This window comes from Artemia sp. Qi Xiang Cuo, chromosome 7, assembly GCF_049724085.1.
Source record: "Artemia sp. Qi Xiang Cuo chromosome 7, ASM4972408v1, whole genome shotgun sequence".
NCBI classification, from domain to species: domain Eukaryota; kingdom Metazoa; phylum Arthropoda; class Branchiopoda; order Anostraca; family Artemiidae; genus Artemia; species Artemia sp. Qi Xiang Cuo.
The window spans coordinates 23,572,023-23,592,034 of NC_142800.1; the positions used below are offsets into that span (position 1 = coordinate 23,572,023).

General features: G+C 37.1%; 1 protein-coding gene across 5 annotated transcripts in view; it reads right to left on the bottom strand.

The window, feature by feature from the left end:
• LOC148950065 (G protein-coupled receptor moody-like) overlaps window positions 1-20,012 on the bottom strand; it is a 343,869-nt gene that overhangs the window by 191,468 nt on the left and 132,389 nt on the right. The window contains exon 1 of one of the 5 annotated variants that reach the window (XM_089092106.1): window positions 10,054-10,381. The exons of the other annotated variants lie outside the window; for them this stretch is intronic. The gene's annotated coding sequence lies outside the window, so the exon portion shown is untranslated. Of the gene's footprint in view, window positions 1-10,053; window positions 10,382-20,012 lie in introns of those variants that run through there. 5 annotated transcript variants of the gene reach the window in all.

Sequence of the window (20,012 nt, forward strand, 5' to 3'; positions counted from 1 at the left end):
ATGAGAACTTCTACCCCAAATGCGACTGACCATCTATTAAGTGTGATGAGACTCGCAAATAATAATAAAAACAACACATGGGAGGCACTGCTCTTTACACACTGCTCTCATGTGAGGTATGTATTTTACCAGTACTAGCTTATAGGTCATGCGTTACTGCGATCTCAAAGAAAAGGGAATTCCAGGAAATTTCCCGCGTAAAATTCCTCCCAGAAAATGCCCCCCCCCCCTTGGAAAACTACCCCTTCGTGGAAAATATTCCTAGTAGAAAATTCCCCCTGGAAAATTTCTCCTGTGGGAAATTAGCCCCCGCGTGTTACTTACGATCGTATTTGTAAATTTAAAAGTATTTGAAAAGTTCTCCTCGTAGAAATTCATCCCTCGGAAAAAGATGTGTAAACAACAATCATTTTAATATGGAAATTTTCCCTCCCCTCAAAGAATTACCCCGACTATTCGCCCCCAAAAAACATACTCCTAGAAATTCTCCCTGTAAATTTTCATTCATATTAAAATTACGAAAGTATTTTAAACTTAAACAGGTATTTAAAAAAATAGGTTGAATACCAAATTGACGAAATTGTTGAATACAAAATTCGAGAATTTTTTGAAAAAGAAGTGGAGTTTTGTGGAGTTTCAGAAGTGCGTTAGGTGACGGAATTCATAATTAATTTACCTGTTAAATGAGTACCCCAAAAATGTGAATAATGTGGCTGGAAAGAATTACCAAGCATCTGTATTAAGGGGTCTGTAATTTCAGTCAGTGCGAAAAGTATTAACATGGCCTTGGGAGGGTTTTTTTAACCTTTGCAAGAGTGTGCTCAACAACCTTAAAGGTTCTTGGCGATCAGATAAGCAGTCTAATAATTTATAAAGGGCGGCCACAGAAACAGACATACATTAGATTGAGACGGGGTGCTACCATTTCGGCGAACCGTCACAAGCACGAAACGTCATAACATCGAACCGTCAGAACCTCAAACCGGCATAACTTCTAAAAAAATTTATAAATTTATATATTAGTAATAAGTAATAAGTATATAACAGTTTAGAAACAAATTTTGAATATATATTTGCACATCAGGGGGTGGGGGTGGGAGTAAAGCATAGCATATATTAAATACGTGACCAAGCCTAGGTACCTTCCCCCGCTAAACTCCAAAAACTAATGTTTTACAATTTTCGATGTTATGACGGTTCGAGGTTCTGACTGATTTTATGTCGATGTTATGACGGATTTTGTACTGCTCCTGACGTTCGTGCTTCTGACTGTTCGATGTTATGACACCTTCCCGATTGAGATCCATTTACTTATTGAGAATCGTTATCTGTAGCAAAAGAGTAAATGGTTTGGTTACAAAATAAGATGCAGTAATTAGGGGTCTAAAATGAATACACTCTGGACCAGGACGCTCGACACCTACCGTGAGATACGTGTTAGCTGTTCATTAGAAATTCTTGATTGTTCCTGCATGGTACATTGTATTTTTATTGAAGAATGAGACCCATTCAATCTATTTGATTCGTATACATAAAATTACTTTGTGCTAAGCACATCAGAATAGGAAAAATTAAAGTTGTTGCATTTTAAAGTGGTTATACCCATTTAGATTGGCAATTCCAGAGATAAAACTTTCTTAAAATGCCAAGGACAACAAAAACTAATCCTATGCCGCCCCCGGGCTCTTCTTAGGCCTATTCATGCTCGAAACCACAACTTTGTAATATTTTTCGTTTTTTGAAATTTGAAAGTTTTAGGGCAGTATCACTTTTTTGTCAGTATTTGCACGTTTAATAATGAAACTAAGTGAGAAAATGAATTCAATAAATTTGACAACGATTTTAATTTTTGACAACGATTTTAACTTTCTATAATTTTTTTTTTTGAAATTTGAATGTTTTAGGGCAGTATCACTTTTTTGTCAGTATTTGCATGTTTAATCATGAAATTAAGTGAGAAAATGAATTAAATAAATTTTATAACGATTTTAATTTCTGACAACGATTTTAACTTTCTATTATTTTTCGTGTTTTGAAATTTGAATGTTTTAGGGCAGTATTACTTTTTGTCAGTATTTGCACGTTTAATCATGAAACTAAGTGAGAAAATTAATTAAATAAATTTGACAACGATTTTAATTTTTGACAACGATTTTAGCTTTCTATTATTTTTCGTTTTTTGAAATTTGAATGTTTTAGGGCAGTATCACTTTTTTTGTCAGCATTTGCACGTTGAATCATGAAACTAAGTGACAAAATGAATTAAATAAATTTAACAACGATTTTAATTTTTACCCACATGTATTTTTAATTTGGCACCCTTTTCTAAGGCACATTTGCTTATCGGGATTTTAAGATAATCCAGGGCACGGTTATCGGGTTTGAATTCCCCTCCCCTCTTTCTTTTTGTTTGCCTCGTTAAAAACGTAACAAAAGTTTATATAAACAAAATTTTGATACGTCTTTTAAAGTTTTTTGTAACCCCTAGCCCCCACCCCTCAAATAAAGTACCTGCTCCAAATAAAAATCCTGGATACGCCCTTGAATAAGGTGGTGTAAGTGTCCACTTAAACACTTCAAATAGTTAGGTACATAAGCGTCAGGTTTGTGCATTTTATGGTTATAGCATGAAATTTGGCAGACATGTGCAGAAAAATATGGAAAATCTGACTGGGGATAGAACCACATTTTCCGACGCGATTATCGAGCTGTTTCGCGTTTTTCTTCGTGGGAGAAAATAGCTGACTTACAGAGGGAAAATTTTTCCGATCAGACGGTCGTTTCTGGCTAATTTGTCTCTCCTGATAGCAAGAATGTGCTTACTTTTTCGTCCGACTCCTGGTTACTGAGTTATCACCATTTTCATCACTACGTTCCTTGCACTTCTGAGTAATTTCCGCTTTCTGAGTTTGTATTTTTCATCGTAATCGCATAGAAACTGGTGAAAATGTTACGGAAAATGTGAAGAATCGACTAATTCGCCGATTCAAATTTGTCTCCGCGGTTTCGCGCTACTTTGTGTTTTTCCACGCGAAGAAAAAAAACGGAATTTCGAGAATGAGCGATGACCGAGTTTAAGATATCTTTCAAACAGTTTGTGGTAACGAACTGTAAGTAAGGAGCGACCCGGCTCAATGGTAACTGAAACTCTAAAAAACAAATTTTGATACCAATAGATACATCAAAAGAATCAGATTTTAATTCTGATTTCAAATATATAAGTTTCATCAAGTTTAATTTTACTATCAAAAGTTACGCGCCTGAGAAAATTTGGCTGATTTTTGAAAAAAGGGGGAAAGACCCCCTAAAAGTTATAAGGCCTTAATGAAAATCCCACCATCATATTCAGCGTATCAGAGAACCCTACAGTAGAGGTTTCAAGCTCCTATCTACAAAAATGTGGAATTTTCAATTTTTTTCCAAAAGAAAGATCACGCATACGTGTTTATTTGTTGTTTTTTCCCCAGGGGGGATCGTATCGAAACAGTAGTCCTAGAATATCGCGAGAGGGCTCATTGGAATGAAAATTAAAAGTTATAGTGCCCTTTTTAAGTGACCGAAAAAATGGAGGGCAACTAGGCTCCCTCCCACACTCATTTTTTCCCAAAGTCACCCGATCAAAATTTTGAGATAACCATTTTGTTTAGCATAGTCGAAAATATTATAACTATGTCTTTTAGGATAACTTAATCCCTCGAAGCCCCCAAGAGGAGGGCTGAAAGTTATGAACTTTACCCAATGTTAACATCACAGTTTATAAAATTAGCAGTATGATCATTCCCTATCACACCCATTATAAAAACCCGGACCAAGGTGAGAGTGCTCCAGAGAACGTTTTTCCAGATATAAACATAAGCGGCATTAGATCTTTTCACGGTAGACAAGTCAGATTTTTCTTGGACGCGAAACGAGGGGAAACCCGCTATTACGAATAATGCACTTTGTAACCATTTCTCATCGATTGACTGAAACAGACTAACCCGCTAATTCAGAAATAAGTGGGAAGAGCTTTTTGTTCGCACCAAAAATGAAGACCAGAAATGATCTGTGATAAACTTACTGGATAATTCTATAAACTGTGGTTAACATATAGTATTGGTTATTGGGACCTCAATGGTAACCGAAACTCTAGAAAACGGTATTTTGATACAAATAGATCCATCAAAAAGATCAGATTTTAATGCTGATTTCAAATATATAAGTTTCATCAAGTTTAATCCTACCCATCAAAAGTTACGCGCCTGAGAAAATTTTGATGATTTTCGAAAAAAGGGGGAAAGAACCCCTAAAAGTTATAGAACCTTAATGAAAATCACACCATCATATCCCGTGTTCAGAGAACCCTACTGTAGAGGTTTCAAGCTCCTATCTACAAAAATGTAGAATTTTGCATTTTTTGCCAGAAGAAAAATCACGGGTGCGTGTTTATTTTTTTTTTTCCCCAGGGTTGATCTTATCGACCCAGTGGTCCTAGAATACCGTGGGAGGGCTCATTTTAATGTAAATTAAAAGTTCTAGTGCCCTTTTTAAGTGACCAAAAAATGGAGGGCAACTAGGCCCCCTCCCACGCTCATTGTTTTCCCAAAGTCACCTGATCAAAATTTTGAGATGGCCATTTTGTTCAGCATGTTCGAAAATATAATAAGTATGTCTTTTAGGATGACTTAATCCCTCGAAGTTTTCGGGAGGAGGGCTGAAAGTTATGAACTTTACCCAATGTTAAAATATAGTAGGTCTATTGGTTATTGGGAAGTATACAGTACAGACGTTTTTAGGGGAGATTTTTCCTGGTAGTGGTGGGGGGGGGGGGGTCGGGCAGGGACGTACGCTGGGGGGCCTCCGGTCCCGGGCCCCCCTTAAATCTCACGATTTTTTTCATTTTCCCATAATTTTCTGATTTTTCTCACAGAATAATGGGTTTGGAGGATTTGGCCCCCCCCCGAAACAAATTGCCCCCCCCTGAAACAAATTCCTTCGTACGTGCCTGAGGTCGGGGTTATGTAGGAGGATCTTTCCATGAAGGAAGTTTTCATGGGGGAATGGACATTGCTATGAAGGGGACGCCGGACTTCCCAGCATTATTTAAAAAAAGATCAGAAATTAAATATAAAAAAAAGTTTTTCAACTGCAACAGCAGCAACATTAAAACCTTAAACGAACAGAAAATATTACATATATGATTGGGTTCACCCCCTAGTCAATACCTCACATTTTAAGCCAGAGATTTTTTAGTACTTTCATAAGAGCTATTTATTCTAATTAACGGCCTTTGTGATTAAGCGGTCATTTTTAAAGAATTGGAACAAAATTCGAACTTCCGCATAAAGAGCAAGGTATTGACTAGGGAGCAAACCCCCTAATATACGTAATAAAAATATACGAATATAGAAGTTTGTTACGTAAGTTAATTCGTAAGTTACGTATATTTATTACTAATAAAAACGTTCGTAAATAAAATTAAACAACTTTCACAAAATCCATTTAACCGAAAAAAAAAGTAAATTAATATGAAAATTTTGTTTTAATTATTCATATACTGTGAGCCAAGATCAAAACCTGCATTTATTCAAAAACGTTCAAAAATTAAATAAAAAAATAAGTTTTTTTTAACTGAAAGTAAGGAGTGACATTAAAACTTAGAACGAACAGAAATTATTCCCTATATGAAAGGGGCTGTCCCCTCCTCAACGCCTTGCTCTTTACGCTAAAGTTTGACTTTCTCACAACTCTATTTTTTTAAACAATAAAAAACTTTAGCGTAAAGAGCGAGGCATTGACGAGGGGACAGCCCCTTTCACATACGGAATAATTTCTGTTCGTTTTAAGTTTTAATGTCACTCCTTACTTTCAGCTAAAAAAAAATTGCTTTTTTGTATTTAATTCTGACTAATTCGAGTCTCTCGATCCAAAAAATGTAGTTATTTTTGTAATCGATTGCTTGGTTCAGGATTTAACTATTTCATAACCACGGTTTCTATACCATACTCTAACAAGAACTCATATCCTCCCTATAACATTCCGAAGGAGATCATACATTTTTGATTGTAAGTAATTAATTACCGTTTCAGATCTCCCCAATAAGCTTTCAGGACAAAAAAAATCATTTATTCAACTCAAACAGCTTGACTTGAGGAATTTCGGTCGTGAGAAGCATACTATTATGATAATAAAACGTAGAATACTAAACTACTTCAGGTATTTCAAAATAGTTAAACAATCACATGGATCATAGGAATGAAATAGCCGATTTCGGCTTGTTTCATCGACCGATTTCGATCGACCGACATCGAAATCGGCCGATTTCGGCCGATTTCGATTTCGGCTTGTTTCATTAATAAAAAGGAAAATGAGGTTCTCACGGACAGGATACAGGTCGAAATCGGCTTCTGACAATTAAAGCTACAAATAGTACACTACTGATTGTACTGCTTATCACAACCTTTGCACGAACAGAGATCTGTGCATTTAAGGGAAGCTTTTGCACATTTGAACCTGTTTTTGCACTTTGTTTTTCAGCCACATTTGAGCAGTTCTTTGCAAATTGTCGCTGCCTCAGGAAGATTAGTCCAGAAGGGCTCCCAGCTTCCATCATGCCTCACCCAGGTGTATAGACCTGGATCCAGTGGGGAGAGTTCCGAACAACATGATGATGCCCATATCTAGGCCTGCAAGTAAACGCGTTTGGTATGCTGGTCAAGAGCAGCCGCTTCTGGGGGTAGTCTTTCCCTTCCGGCTGTTTTTCGTGTGAAAAGCTCCTTTCGCAGACTGTTCACTTCAGACAAGCCGCTTGAGAACGATGACAAATCGCTGGATGTCTGTAAAGTGACAATCTAGGAGCGATGCTCCTGATGTGCTCAGAGTAACGAAAGTCGGAAGAATCGATTCTAAAGCTTTCGAGGTCTTCCAAACACCATCCTTTCCATGAAAAGCAAAACAAGAAATTGTATCGCATCCACAGAAGGCATGCAAAAAGAGAAGGCTGCGAGACCTATCAGGTCCTAGACGATAAGTAATATCGTGAATGGGCAGTATTTTTGTCTTTGTTCCATGCCCATATATGACAAACAGGTTTTTAATCTGAAGCTGCTGGAACAAAGCTGTTGCAATCACAACTACATCAGAATCCACAGTTTGGTTGCAATTCCAGGGGACTTGTTGGTCATATGTTAATATTTATGACAACTTTCCACCTTTATTCCACCTTATTCCACCTTTATTCCACGTTAATATTCCACCTTTAAACAACAAGCGGCCAAGACTATTAGGCTTAGGTTTCACTTGTTCGCCGCCTGTAAGTCCAACCAAGTTCAGTCCATATTTCGCATATAAGTCCAGTGGACTTTGTCCGTCACGTGACAACCCAAAATCAATCCGATCTTTCATCCCTTAGTTCTGCCCTAGAATTGACCTATGGATGGATTATAGATAGACTTATCTTTCAACAAATGAAATGACATCATTTTTATACAACCCTAAAAAGGGCTTTTCTCAGGTTTGCTTCTCAACTACTCGGACTATCTGTCTTGGCTTTTTCTACAATTAGCCATGTCTTAATGCCTACTGCAAAATACTTGATTTTAATTCTTGATAATGATTATGACTGAATAATGACTTGATAATGATTGCAAAATACTTGATAATGATCATTAATGTATGCGGCCATCTGATGGCAAATGGTGGCGTGCGAATCTGCAGGTTCGGCTGATATTGCACATGACACTACATTTATAAAAGAAAACATCATTTATTAAAGGTAAATTGTACGTTCCTTGTTCTCTTCTCATATGCTTTCTCTTTAGAAAGTGCGTGCCACGTGGATTTTCTTCTTTTCTTTGTTAAACCTGTTAGCGATGTGGGGTCTTTCCAGTCGCGTTTTTAAACCCGCAAATGGTCCATTCATTCAGACCACAGTCGTCACTTGCTCATTAAGAAGAACCAGAGTTTGTAATGTAGAAGTATGAAAGATAGTCTACAACCGGCGATGATGAAAGTGGAGATAACTCAGTAATGGGTGGTTGTATATTAAAAGTAAGCATATTTTCAGACTCAGCATACTCGATTTAGCCATGAAAGGTATCCTAAGTGCCTTTACTACCTTAGTATACAGAAAAGAGTACGACCCGTGAGGATGAAAATGACGATAACTCGGAAACTAATGAGATGATTTCAAAAGCGGGCACATGCTCAGAATCAGTAGACTCGAATCAACCAGAAAAAACCCTTCAAACGCCCAAATCCTTCAATTTCAAAAATACACTTTTTTCCGTGTGGAAAAACGTGGTCTCCTGTCTCCTGTCGGATTCTCCGTATTTTTCTACATATGAGTGCCAATTTTTGTGCTTTTACCATAAAATTCACAAACCTTATGAAAATTGGCGCTTATATATCTAACTAAAACGATCAGATTTAATTTTCTCGGTCCTGGGTACTTTAGGTTGTGAAGAGTAGAAAAGTTGATTCAAGCTGAATCAACACACAGCTTCTTCATTTTCTTTATTTATTCATTTCTTTTTTGCACTTACATTACATAGTGAATCAAATCAATATTCAAGATAAAATGGGTTTGGATGTCTAGTCGTAAGAAGTTATGAGAACCATACGAATAGAAAGTTTAAAATTGGCAGCGTTTTTGACGCCCTCAGAATCCCACAAACTAGGAACTTCTATGCAGGAATAACTGCACGTAAGTCTAATAAATCACCAAAAAAGAAGACCTTTTTATTCAAAGTATTTGTAGCGTAGAAAGCAAATGGAAGCAAGCGGTTGATTTGTTGGATATTCATTCAGCGATGCGGAGTTGTGCTAATGGCAGCTTTTCCCGTCTATATCTGATTCTAAGATTAATCGTTCCCGGGATATTTCTCGCGTCTATGATTCAATACTTTACAAATAGCCAAATTATGGGAATAATTCATTTATGCTTCTTCAAGCATTCTAAAAGCAGCTTATTTGTAAACTTTAGCGACTTTAACAAGTAAAAAAAAAGTTTATTTCAGGAAGTATACCATTCAAAGCATTCAAAAAGCGATTTGTTGGTCAACTCTAGCGACTTTACAAGGACAATCTGGCTTTTCATGAAAATATGTTGTAAAAAAGGTGTTTATCTCAGGAAGTGAAATAAATACTTAGTGAACATATGGTTTCCCAAGTAGGCTTTTATTTTAAGTGAAATTGCTCATATATAATTTAAAAGTGAAATATATACGGGGCGTAGCTAAAAATCCATACACAGTAGGTGCACTATTTGAGCTCCATGGGATTAACCATTCTAACAGTAAAAAAAAAGCTTAATGTGGGTATAAAATTGGCGAAGCAACTTAGAAATGGGGTATATTCTGGGTTTTTCTCAACCTACCCGGTCACTAAGAACACTTAACTTTCGTCTCTACTTGATTTTTAACCCCCCTCCATGCCCTCAAATAGACTTATTGAATATACCTTGATTTTTCAGAAGCCTTCAACAAGTTTTAGTATATAATATTGACTTAAAACTTTAATGCGGTGGTTTGCAACCAATTATGGGCAATGCCATCAGCATGTCTTAAGGTTCTGATGTCTCCCTTGAGATACATAAATTTTTTTTATTCAAAATTTTACATGTATTTATCTGAAGGAAGCTTAAAAGGTCATTAACTTGGTATTGTTTTCGGGTCATCTCCTAGGCATATTTTATACTAATTAAAATTTTTGTCTCAATACAACATCTTTTATACACTGTTTTATACTTTTATACACTGTCTTTTATACAACATCTTTTATACACATTGAAATGCTATCATGCATCTTTCTGGCCCTTTAAATGTATATGAATGCAAGGCCGTATCCGGGGGGGGGGGTTACCCGGTTTGAACCCCCCGCCCCGAAATTTTTACCGAGTCGAAAATAAGTTGAAAATTAGTAAAACCTAGGTAAAATTCAGTAAAATTAGTCGAAAACTGAGTCAAAAATTAGTAACCCCCCCCCCCGAAAAAAAATCCTTGATCCGCTCTTGTATGAATGTAACCTCATTCACTTAAAAAAAATTTTTTTTTCAAAATTAAGACTCTGACTCACCTAAATATTGCCATGCCCTACTGGTGGGGTCAGTGCCCCACGTTGGGAATCATGGCTTTAATGCTTTGGACCACACTCATTAGTCACCAGCTGGCTTACAATTTCTTGTAAAGGGAGTGGAACTACCTGTTGACTCGGCTACCTGTGTTGGGTATCATTTTAATCAGTTTTGAGATTTGGCAGAGCACCCCATTCTCAGGTACAAATTGCTGTAAAAAAAATTTGGTGCAGATCCTTCCCTCAGCAACAAGTAACACTTGCCCAGGGTTGCCCAGGAACACTCGTTTTCACGAAAAATCTCTTTTGGTAGCTGAGTGCATACTCGGGTCTAAAATATGAGATGTTTCATATATACTTTCACAAATATTTGTGCTAATCGCAAGTGTCACCTTTAGAATGTGCACCAACCTTTGCTAATCTTTCAAATCCCGAATCCCAGCAATGGGTTAAATTGCATGGTGAAGCAGAACACCATCGTGGGCGGATCCCCTATAGGAGGACAACTGCGAAAGGGCGGAGGATCCAGATTTACGGACAACGGCCTCTGCAAGGTGGTGGAGAGGAGTGGCTTGCCACCGCCACCCATTTAGCCAAGAAACCATCTCTCTTGAATAGAGCAATGTACCGAGCCCTTACGCATGAGCCAGCAAGAGGAGTGGTCCCAAAACATCCCACGAGGATGGCCGGGACCTAAGTAAGTAAGTAATCTTTCAAATGGGCTGAAGGGCAGAACCTGTAATTTCCATTCCTAAATTCAAGGTTTGCACTGTTTAAACTAGCTCTATGCTGAATAAATTTGGTGCGAAATGAACAATAATCATGGCCTGACGCACGATTTGGTTTATACAGAAGAGTAAAATAACTGAGGCGTAATTGAAAGCCAACAGCCTGAATTTTGCTCACAAAGACAATTGCTTCCAAAACCAATAGAAACCCACGTAGCCTATTGCAGTCGATTGCAATTGGTTGTCGCCACCGACAGCAAATAATATCCAGCCTCTTTCAAAGATTAAATAAAAAAACAAGTTTTTGTAAAACTGAAAGTAAGGAGCGACAGTAAAACTTAAAACGAACAGAAATTATTTCGTATATAAAAGGGGTTGTCCCTTCCTAAACGCCTCACTCTTTATGCTAAAGTTTTTTATTGTTTAAAAAAATAAAGCTGTGAGCCAGAGTCAAATTTTTGCGTAAAGAGTGAGGCGCTGAGAGGGGGACAGCCCCTTTCATATACATAGTAATTTCTGTTCGTTTTAAGTTTCAATGTCGCTCCTTACTTTCAATTAAAAAACACTTATAATTTTTATTTAATTTCTGAATGTTTTTGATTTAATATAAGGTTTTTATAGAAGGTGTTGTCGTAGAAACTTCAAAACGGGCTCATTTGATTGGAAATCGAAGGGCTAGTACCCTTTTTTATAGCCGAAAGTGATTGGAGGACAACTAGCCCCCCCCCCATGCCCATCATTCCCCCAAACACATCCCATCAAAATTTTGATATAGTCATTTTGTTCAGCGTATTTGATTTCCTGATAGAAAATATGTTTTTGAGAAGGACACTCCCGCACAACCTTCAGGGCAAGGGTTTTAAGTCATGCCTTGGGGCATATGAGGTTTTTATAGAAGACGTTGTCGTAGAAACTTCAAAAAAGATTCATTTGATTGGAAATTCAAAGGGCTAGTGTCCTTTTCAATGGTCAAAAGTGATTGGAGGGCAACTAGCCCCCCCCCCCCACGTCAATAATTTCCCCAAACACATCCAATAAAATTTTGAGATAGCCATTTTGTTCAGCGTAGTTGATTTCCAGATACAAATATATTTTTGAGGAGGACACTCCGCCACAACCCTCAGGGCAAGGATTATAAGTTATGCCCTGGGGTCATATAAGGTTCTTATGCAAATATTTGTCGTAGAAACTTGAAAATGGGCTCTTTCGATTTGAAATTCAAAGGGCTAGTACCCTTTTTAATTGTCGAAAGTGAATTGAGGGCAACTAACCCCCCTCTCACGCCCACCTTTTCCCCAAACACATCCAATCAAAATTTTTAGATAGCCATTTTATTCAACTTAGTTGAAAGTTTTGGAAATTATTTCTTTAAGGATGACAACCCCTTCCCCCCAAAACCCTCAGGGCAAGGGTTGTAAGTTATGCCCTGGGGCATATAAAGTTTTTTTTTGAAAGTGTTGTCGTAGAAACTTCAAAAGGGCTAATTCAATTGGAAATTGAAAGGTCTAGTGCCCTTTATAATAGTTGAAAGTGATTTACTATCACTAATGCCCTTTATAATAGTGTGAGAGGGGCGACTAACGCCCCTCTCACGCCCACCATTTTCCAAAACACATCCAATCAAAATTTTGAGATTTCCATTTTGTTCAACATAGTTGAACGTTCTGGAAATTAGGTCTTTCAGGATGATAACCCCCTCAGAGCCCTCAGTGCAAGGGTTGTAAGTTAAGCTCTGGGGGCATATAAGGCTTATATAGAAAGTTGTTTTATAAATCACAGGCAGCGCGATCGCGCTGCCTAAGTAAAGAACCGGGGCGTTCGAGACCGAGACAAGAAACGGGGACTAAGTAAAGAGGACGACACTCCCCCATAACCCTCAGGGCAAGGGTTTTAAGTTATGCCCTGGGGGCACATAAGAACGATGTTTGGCACAATGTATCATTTATTAATTTTTCCCTTTAGAGCAGGGCACTTCGTATGGAAGGAGTTGTCGTAGAAACTTTGAAAAGCGCTCATTCAATTGAAAATTGGAGTGGCTTGTGCCCTTTTTAGTAGTCGAAAGTGATTGGAAGGCGACTAACACCCCTTCCACGCCCACCGTATCCCGAAACATATTCAATCAAAATTTTGAGATAGCCATATTGTTCAGTGTAGTTGATTTCCAGATAGAAATTATGTTTTTGAGGACAGTCCCCCACTGCCCTTGGGGCAAGTGTTGTAAGTTATGCCCTGTGGGCATATAAGTTTTTTTTTAGAAGGTGTCATAGAAACTTTTAAAAAGGCTCATTCGATGGGAGATTCAAAGGGTTAGTGCCCTTTTTAATAGTCGAAAGTGGTCATAGGGCAACTAATCCGCCTTTTACGCCCACCTTTTCCCCAAACACCTCTGATCAAAACTTTGATATAGCCATTTTATTCAATATAGTTTTAAGTTCTGGAAATTAGGTCTTTGAGGATGACAACCCCCACAGCCCTCAGGGCAAGGGTTGTAAATTATGCCCAGGGGACATATAATGTTTTTATAGAACGTGTTGTCATAGAAACTTCAAAAAGGGCTCATTCGATTGGAAATTGAAATGGCTAGTGCACTTTTAATTAGTCAAAAGTGATTGGAAAGCAAAACACCCCTACCACGCCCTCCATTTCCCCAAACACATCTAATAAAGATTTTGAGATACCCATTTTGTTCCACACAGTTCAAAGTTTAGGAAATTATACCTTTGAGTAGGACACTCCCCCCCACAGTCTTTAGAGCAGGGGTTATAAGTAATGCCCTGGGGGCATATAAGGTTTTAATTGAAATATTTGTCATAGAAACCTGAAAAGGGGCTCATTCGATTGGAAATTCAAACGGCTAGTGCCGTTCAACGTAGTTCACCGGAAATTCAAACGTAGTTCAACGGAAATTCAAACGGCTTTCAACGTAGTTGAAAGTTTTGGAAATTAGGTCTTTAAGTACGACTAACGCCCCTCTCACGCCCACCATTTTCCCAAACACATCCAATCAAAAATTTGAGATATCCAGTTTGTTCAACGCAGTTTGAAGTTCTTGAAAATTAGGTCTTTTAGGACGAAAACCCCATCAGAGCCTTTAGTGCAAGAGTTTTGAGTTATGCCCTAGGGACATATAAAGTTTATTTATAAAGTTGTTATAGAAATTTCAAAAAGCTGCTCATTGGATTGGAAATTGAAATTGTCCTTTTTAATAGTCGAAAGTGAGTGGAATTAACCTCCCTTTTATGCCCACCATTTTCCCAAAAACATTCAATCAAAGTTTAGAGATAACCATTTTGTTCAACGTAGTTGAAAGTTCTGGAAATTATGTATTTAAGGATGACAAACCCCCCAGAGCCTCAAGGGCAAAGGTTGTAAGTTTTGCCCTGGGGGCATATAAGGTTTTTATAGATAGAGTTGTCGTAAAACTTCAAAAGGGGTTCATTCAATTTGAAATTGAGAGGGCTAGTCCCTTTATAATATTCGAAAGTGATTGGAGGGTAACTAGCCCCCCCTATCACGCCCACCATTCCTCTAAACACATCCAATCAAAATTTTCAGATAGCCATTTTGTTCAACGTAGTAGAAAGTTCTGGAAATTTGGTCTTTGAGAATGACCCCTCCCCCCCCCCCCAGCACTCGAGAAAACTTTAATTTTGTCGTAGAAACTTCAAAAGGGCTCATTTAATTGAAAATTGAAAGGGCTAGGGCCATTTTAATAGTTGAAAGTGATTGGAGAGCGACTATCGCCCCTCTTACGCCCACCTTTTCCCCAAACACATCCAATCAAAACTTTTGAGATAGCCAAGTTGTTTAACGTAGTTGAAAGTTCTGGAAATTCGGTCTTAGAGGATGACAACCACCCTAACAGACCTTAAGGTAAGGGTTGTAATTTATGCCCTGGGGCCATATAAGGTGTTTATAGAACGTGTTGTCGTTTCCAAAAGGGTTCATTCGATTGGAAATCGAAAGGCCTGGTGCCCTTTTTAATAGTCGAAGGTGATTGGAAGGCTTGACATTTTTATAGTAAAGATCGAAGTGGTTATAATGTATTATTTTTTGTTGTTGTTGTTGTTTAGACCAGGGCACTTCGTATGTTCGTATGTTGTGGGACCTTCGAAAAGGGCTCATTCGATTGAAAATAGAAAGGGCTGATGCCCTTTTTAATAGTCGAAAGTGATTTGAGGGCAACTAATATCCCTTCCACTCCCACCCTCCCACACCGATCCTCCCATTTCTGCTCTTAAAATTTAACCAAATCAAAATAGCGTAAGTGTATCCAAGCAAGAAAGTAAACAGATTTTTTTGGCGAATGGTATCAAGTTTTCCATTTCAGGTCAGCTAGACGAGGTATGAAACTAAATTGAACAGTACTATTTGTGTCCAGATTTTTAAAAGGGAGTATGTTGTTAAAAATTGCTGAAAATTTTTCTCCAGCACACAAATCGCAGGCAAAACTATAAAGTCTTAAAAAACGAAAAGATTATAGTATTATTTTCTTTTTCCCTGAAAAGACTATATCAATATAAAACGAACAGAAATTAATTAAAAAAACTTTTTCCACAAAATAAGTTTTTCAAAGAAAAGTAAAGAACTCCATTAAACAAAAATGAGCAAAAATAAAATCAAATAATCTACCAAGCGTAAAACTAGAACAAATCAGCATCGATAAATTAATGAAACCCAAAACGAACAGAAATTACAATAAATAACCGATTCAAACTCAAAACGAGCAGAAATTAACATAAGTTGGGCGCTAAACCCCTATGCCCTCTCAAGGCCAGAATATAATTTGTACTTTACTGAAAAAATACAAATGAATGTGCATTGTCAGTTTAATATACATATACTGATATTCAGTAATCAAAATGTTGATATTATTTGATTTATTAAAGTTATAAAAGTAAAAAAATTATATTTTTTCAGTAAAGTGCAAAATTTGCTCTGGCCTTGGGAAGGCATAAGGGTTTTGCACCCAACTTGTGTTAATTTCTGCTCGTTTTGAATTTGACTCGATTATTTATTGTAATTTCTGTTCGTTTTGGGATACAGTTATTTATCGATGCTGATTTGTGGTAGTTTCACGTTTGGTAGATTATTCTATATTATTTTTGCTCATTATTTTTTAATGGAGTTCTTTACTTTTCTATGAAAAATTTATTTTGGGGAAAAAGTTTTTTTTAATTAATTTGTTGAAAATGTTACTACCATAGTTTGTTAGAGAAAACTAGAAAACTGACGGGTCTTTTTTTTTTACTTTTTTTCCGAAAGCCGATAGCAAGTCAGCATATTTTTTTCCTGGTAATAGACCCCAATAATGGTTTATTTTAATCTGGCTCTGGTCCTGTTAAGGTTCTGATTTCATCAGCAAGTAAGAAAACCGTGTCAGCAACAGAACCAAATCCTTCTCGCAGCATAAAATTACTCTGGTATCAGATTCTGGTATCAGTGCGTATCAGATTTTAAATATCAGATCACAATACATAATTTGTTGCCTTATTTGAGTGCACAGTTCTAGAAAAAACGATAAACAGTCCACCTGAAGTTGTAGAAAATGCTGTGGTGTTGAACGCCAAGAACTCTTTCGAGTTTGCAAGTGGCGGAATGTATTTGGTCCAAGCATCAGCTGGTCTAGAATTACTCCAAATAATCCTTTTAGGAGTCACATTAACTTGAAATGAGTTACCAGGGTCTCTAACCATATTTGGCTTTACGAAGCATTCTATGAGGAAACTGTAGGTCTGGCTGCAATTTTCTGCTAGTTGGTGGGGCAAATGGTGAATATTCATCTTCTGTACCACACACCAGAAAATACAGATAAACCACAGTCCCTGAATCACACACGGAAAGAAGTATTTCCATCACCTTTTCTTGTTTTGCTCTATCTCTAGTTAAGTCACCTTCTCCAAGGTGTGTGACGAGGGATAAAGATGGGTTCTACTAATTAAGTACTTCAAGGATTGTGGGTGGCTACCAATGACAGTTGTCTCGTAATCGCAACCTGCTATTTTTTGTGGTTCTCCAAATAAGAAAACTCTTTATACCTTTTCTACTCATCACATCGGGGGGGGGGGGGACTGGCATTGTGGGGGCTCAGATCGAGCATTTTTCACATGGATTACGATTTTACATGCAAAAATGTTTAGACTGCAGGGAATTTTAGTGGTGTTTAGTGAACACACTACCAGAAAATAATCTATTTATGTGAGCGAAAAATTATAAACATATAACAGCTAACAAACCCTAAAAACTAATTAGATAGAGTATGGGTGACTTTTATAAGTGAGAACTTGCACTAGTGTCGAAAAAAACTATTAGCGCCATCTAGAGTTTGGCAATACTCGGCGTTTTCTGCCAGTGTAATCATAAGAATAATTAATTTAATTGATGTAATTGGTAAAATTAGAATAGTAATAACATTTCGGATCCCAGTTCCTGACAAAAAAAAAGATACAAAGCTTGAAAAAAGGTCAAGTGTCGCCAAACGCTAGATGGCACTAATATTTTTTTTCGACACTAGCACCAGTGTTGGCTCTTATAAGTTACCCATACTCTTTGGACTAATAAAGAATTCGTTGTGCGATACCACGAGACAATTACTAGGTGCTTCTTTTCTTTGAAACATCCAATTGTCATTATCATTAGCACGTAATCAGCGTCAGCAGGGCAGCTTGTTTCAAAATAACCCATATAAAAGATTGATTATTAATTTAAGTTACCGAATCATTTCATTAATACTCTCTGATGCAGGTATTGACTTTGTAAACAAATGCGTATGTTCAAAATTTCAGTTTAATTGAAGTACGAGAAACTTTTATTTAGACAAAGCTAAATAAAAGTGTTTTATGAAACTTATGATCCCTTGTAAATCACTTATGTATAGCCATCAAGGGGAAACGCTCAAGCAGGACTATTATAAAGGCTCTATTTGTGCAAACAAATGATCAAATATTCCCAGAGACACCTTTACTTCACAAGATAAGGAACTGCAAATAATAGTCCTGAAAATGTGGTGTTAGCCCTCAAGAGGGTATGGATTAGGTGCCTTGCAGAACTTACCCTAGTTGAAGCTACAAATTAGGCTTTGTAAGCCCTGTTTAGCTCATCGAAGCAAACTACAACACTATTTAATAACTTGTTATATAGACTGGCAAAAGGAAAAATCACTGAATATGTTTGGAATGCCCAATATTACAAAGATCGTGCCAGCAAGATCAGAAAAAAATTTGAATACTTGCATCTACAGAACAGCAGTCTATAGGGGAGCAAGGGGATTTGACATTTATCGGTTCTCGTGGCAAAATGTGTGTATTTTTTTTTTATCTTTCTTTTATATTTGTATGTTTTCGTTTATAACAAGAGTAAAAACCCTATGGTCATCCCAACTGCAGGATAAGCACAGCGTTTTTGTGAGTAAGGTACCGACGGGCTAGACCCCTAGAGAAAATTTAATGGGGGATGGGCAAACCTGTTATTTTTTTGTAGGGGTGAAGAGTGCTACTAGGGTAACTAAAAAACGTCCTATTTTTCTGAATCTTAGACGAAATGCAATTTTAAATTTTTGGTCCTCTAGGGGGGGGGGGCTGAAACTCCTTCTCTCCCATTTGGGCATCTTTTCCTGCAGGAGGCTGCTGCTTTTAAAGGGGGTGAAACAACGAAATGTGTGAAATCTTTGAATTTCCAGCCAAAACATAATTTTCTTTTTTTCGAAAAATATATCGTTCAAACCTTTTCCCGCTGTAAAACTTTCGAGAGCCCTTCACTTTCAAAGAAACATCTTGGAGGCTTTCTTGATCACGAGAAATAACTCAGTAGATTTGATTAATAACGGATCCCTTTGATAACAATATTTTGGCATTCCCTTTCGCGAATTGGAAGAATTATGTTTTGACACCCATTATGACAAGCGTTTCAGAAGAATGTAAAGGAAGGCCAGTTATATGAAGAAAAATGAATCCGGATGAAGTATTGTTTCTACCTATCAGTCTGTTTGGCGACTCTGCTGACCATTCGTTTCGTCTCGATGACGTTAAACCGATAGCTTTGTCAGGCGAAATGATTAATAGGCAACCTAGGACCTACGCCAGGAAAATGATTTAAGGGAAATTAGCCGTAGAGGAAAAGGATCACCGTAAACAATGTGCCACAAACAGTAAAATTCTCTCTATTAACCATGTCCAATACGAATTGATTTTGGCCGTTCGGTAGAACAAAATAAACGTATTTTTAAATTCGGAAGACTGAACTTGTGGCAGTTCAATAAGGGGGTATAAAGTAGTTGAAAAGCTAATTAGAAGTAGGTTATATTTCAGTTAAATTTGAAAAGAAGATAAATAGAAAATGAAATTTAGACAGCTGAATCGTGCTAGCCTTATACCCAGGCCAATGTCTAAGTTGTCGCTAAAAAAAATGGTTTTAGCTACGAAAAATGTCTTTCTCCCTGTGCCAATTTTATCAAATAATGCGGTCAATTGTAATTACAATTGTAGCCAGCAATAAGGTGGGAGGGGGGAATTTGTCAGAATATAATGCTTTTTAAATTTTGCAATGAAAAAAGAAGTTTATGGCCCCCTTCTAACAAGACCTCTGGCCTGCCCATTCTTAGCGACACTCTAAGAGCTCTTTTTACCTGATAAAGAAGTCTAGCTTTCCAAAAATATGTAACCTCCCAGAAATTGTATCTTCCACGGTAGGTGCCTTACCCGTGGTATATACGGATAATGCTTATATGGAAAATAGAAAATTAAAAATTTCGATATATGCTAAAATAAAAATATTTTAACAAGTTAAAAAACAAGTCTTGCGCCGCCAAGTGTTCTAAAACTAGAAAATAAGTTTCTCTTTTTTTGCTAGGATAAAATTGAAATTCATTGAGACTAGAAATTAAAGTGCGGACACGGCCACATTTCATAACAATTAAAAAAAAAAATAAAAAAAATTAAAATCATAACCAGCACCCGATTTCATTTCTAGTCTTAAAAATCTTAATTTTTCTGGTAGCAAGAAAAAAGAAATTATTTTCTTATTTTTAGTAAATTTAAATTTAAAAACAGTATTTACCCACTTCTAATATGTTTTATTTTTATGAGCCAGTCTCATCAAAGAGACCTTAAGCAGTACCAGAAAATCACTTGCTTAACAAGGCCTAGCTCTGTTTCAAATCCATAAATTGATACTTAAATTTTATTATCGTGATTGCACCGGTAGCTGCAACCTAATAAATATGATCAGTGATCAGGG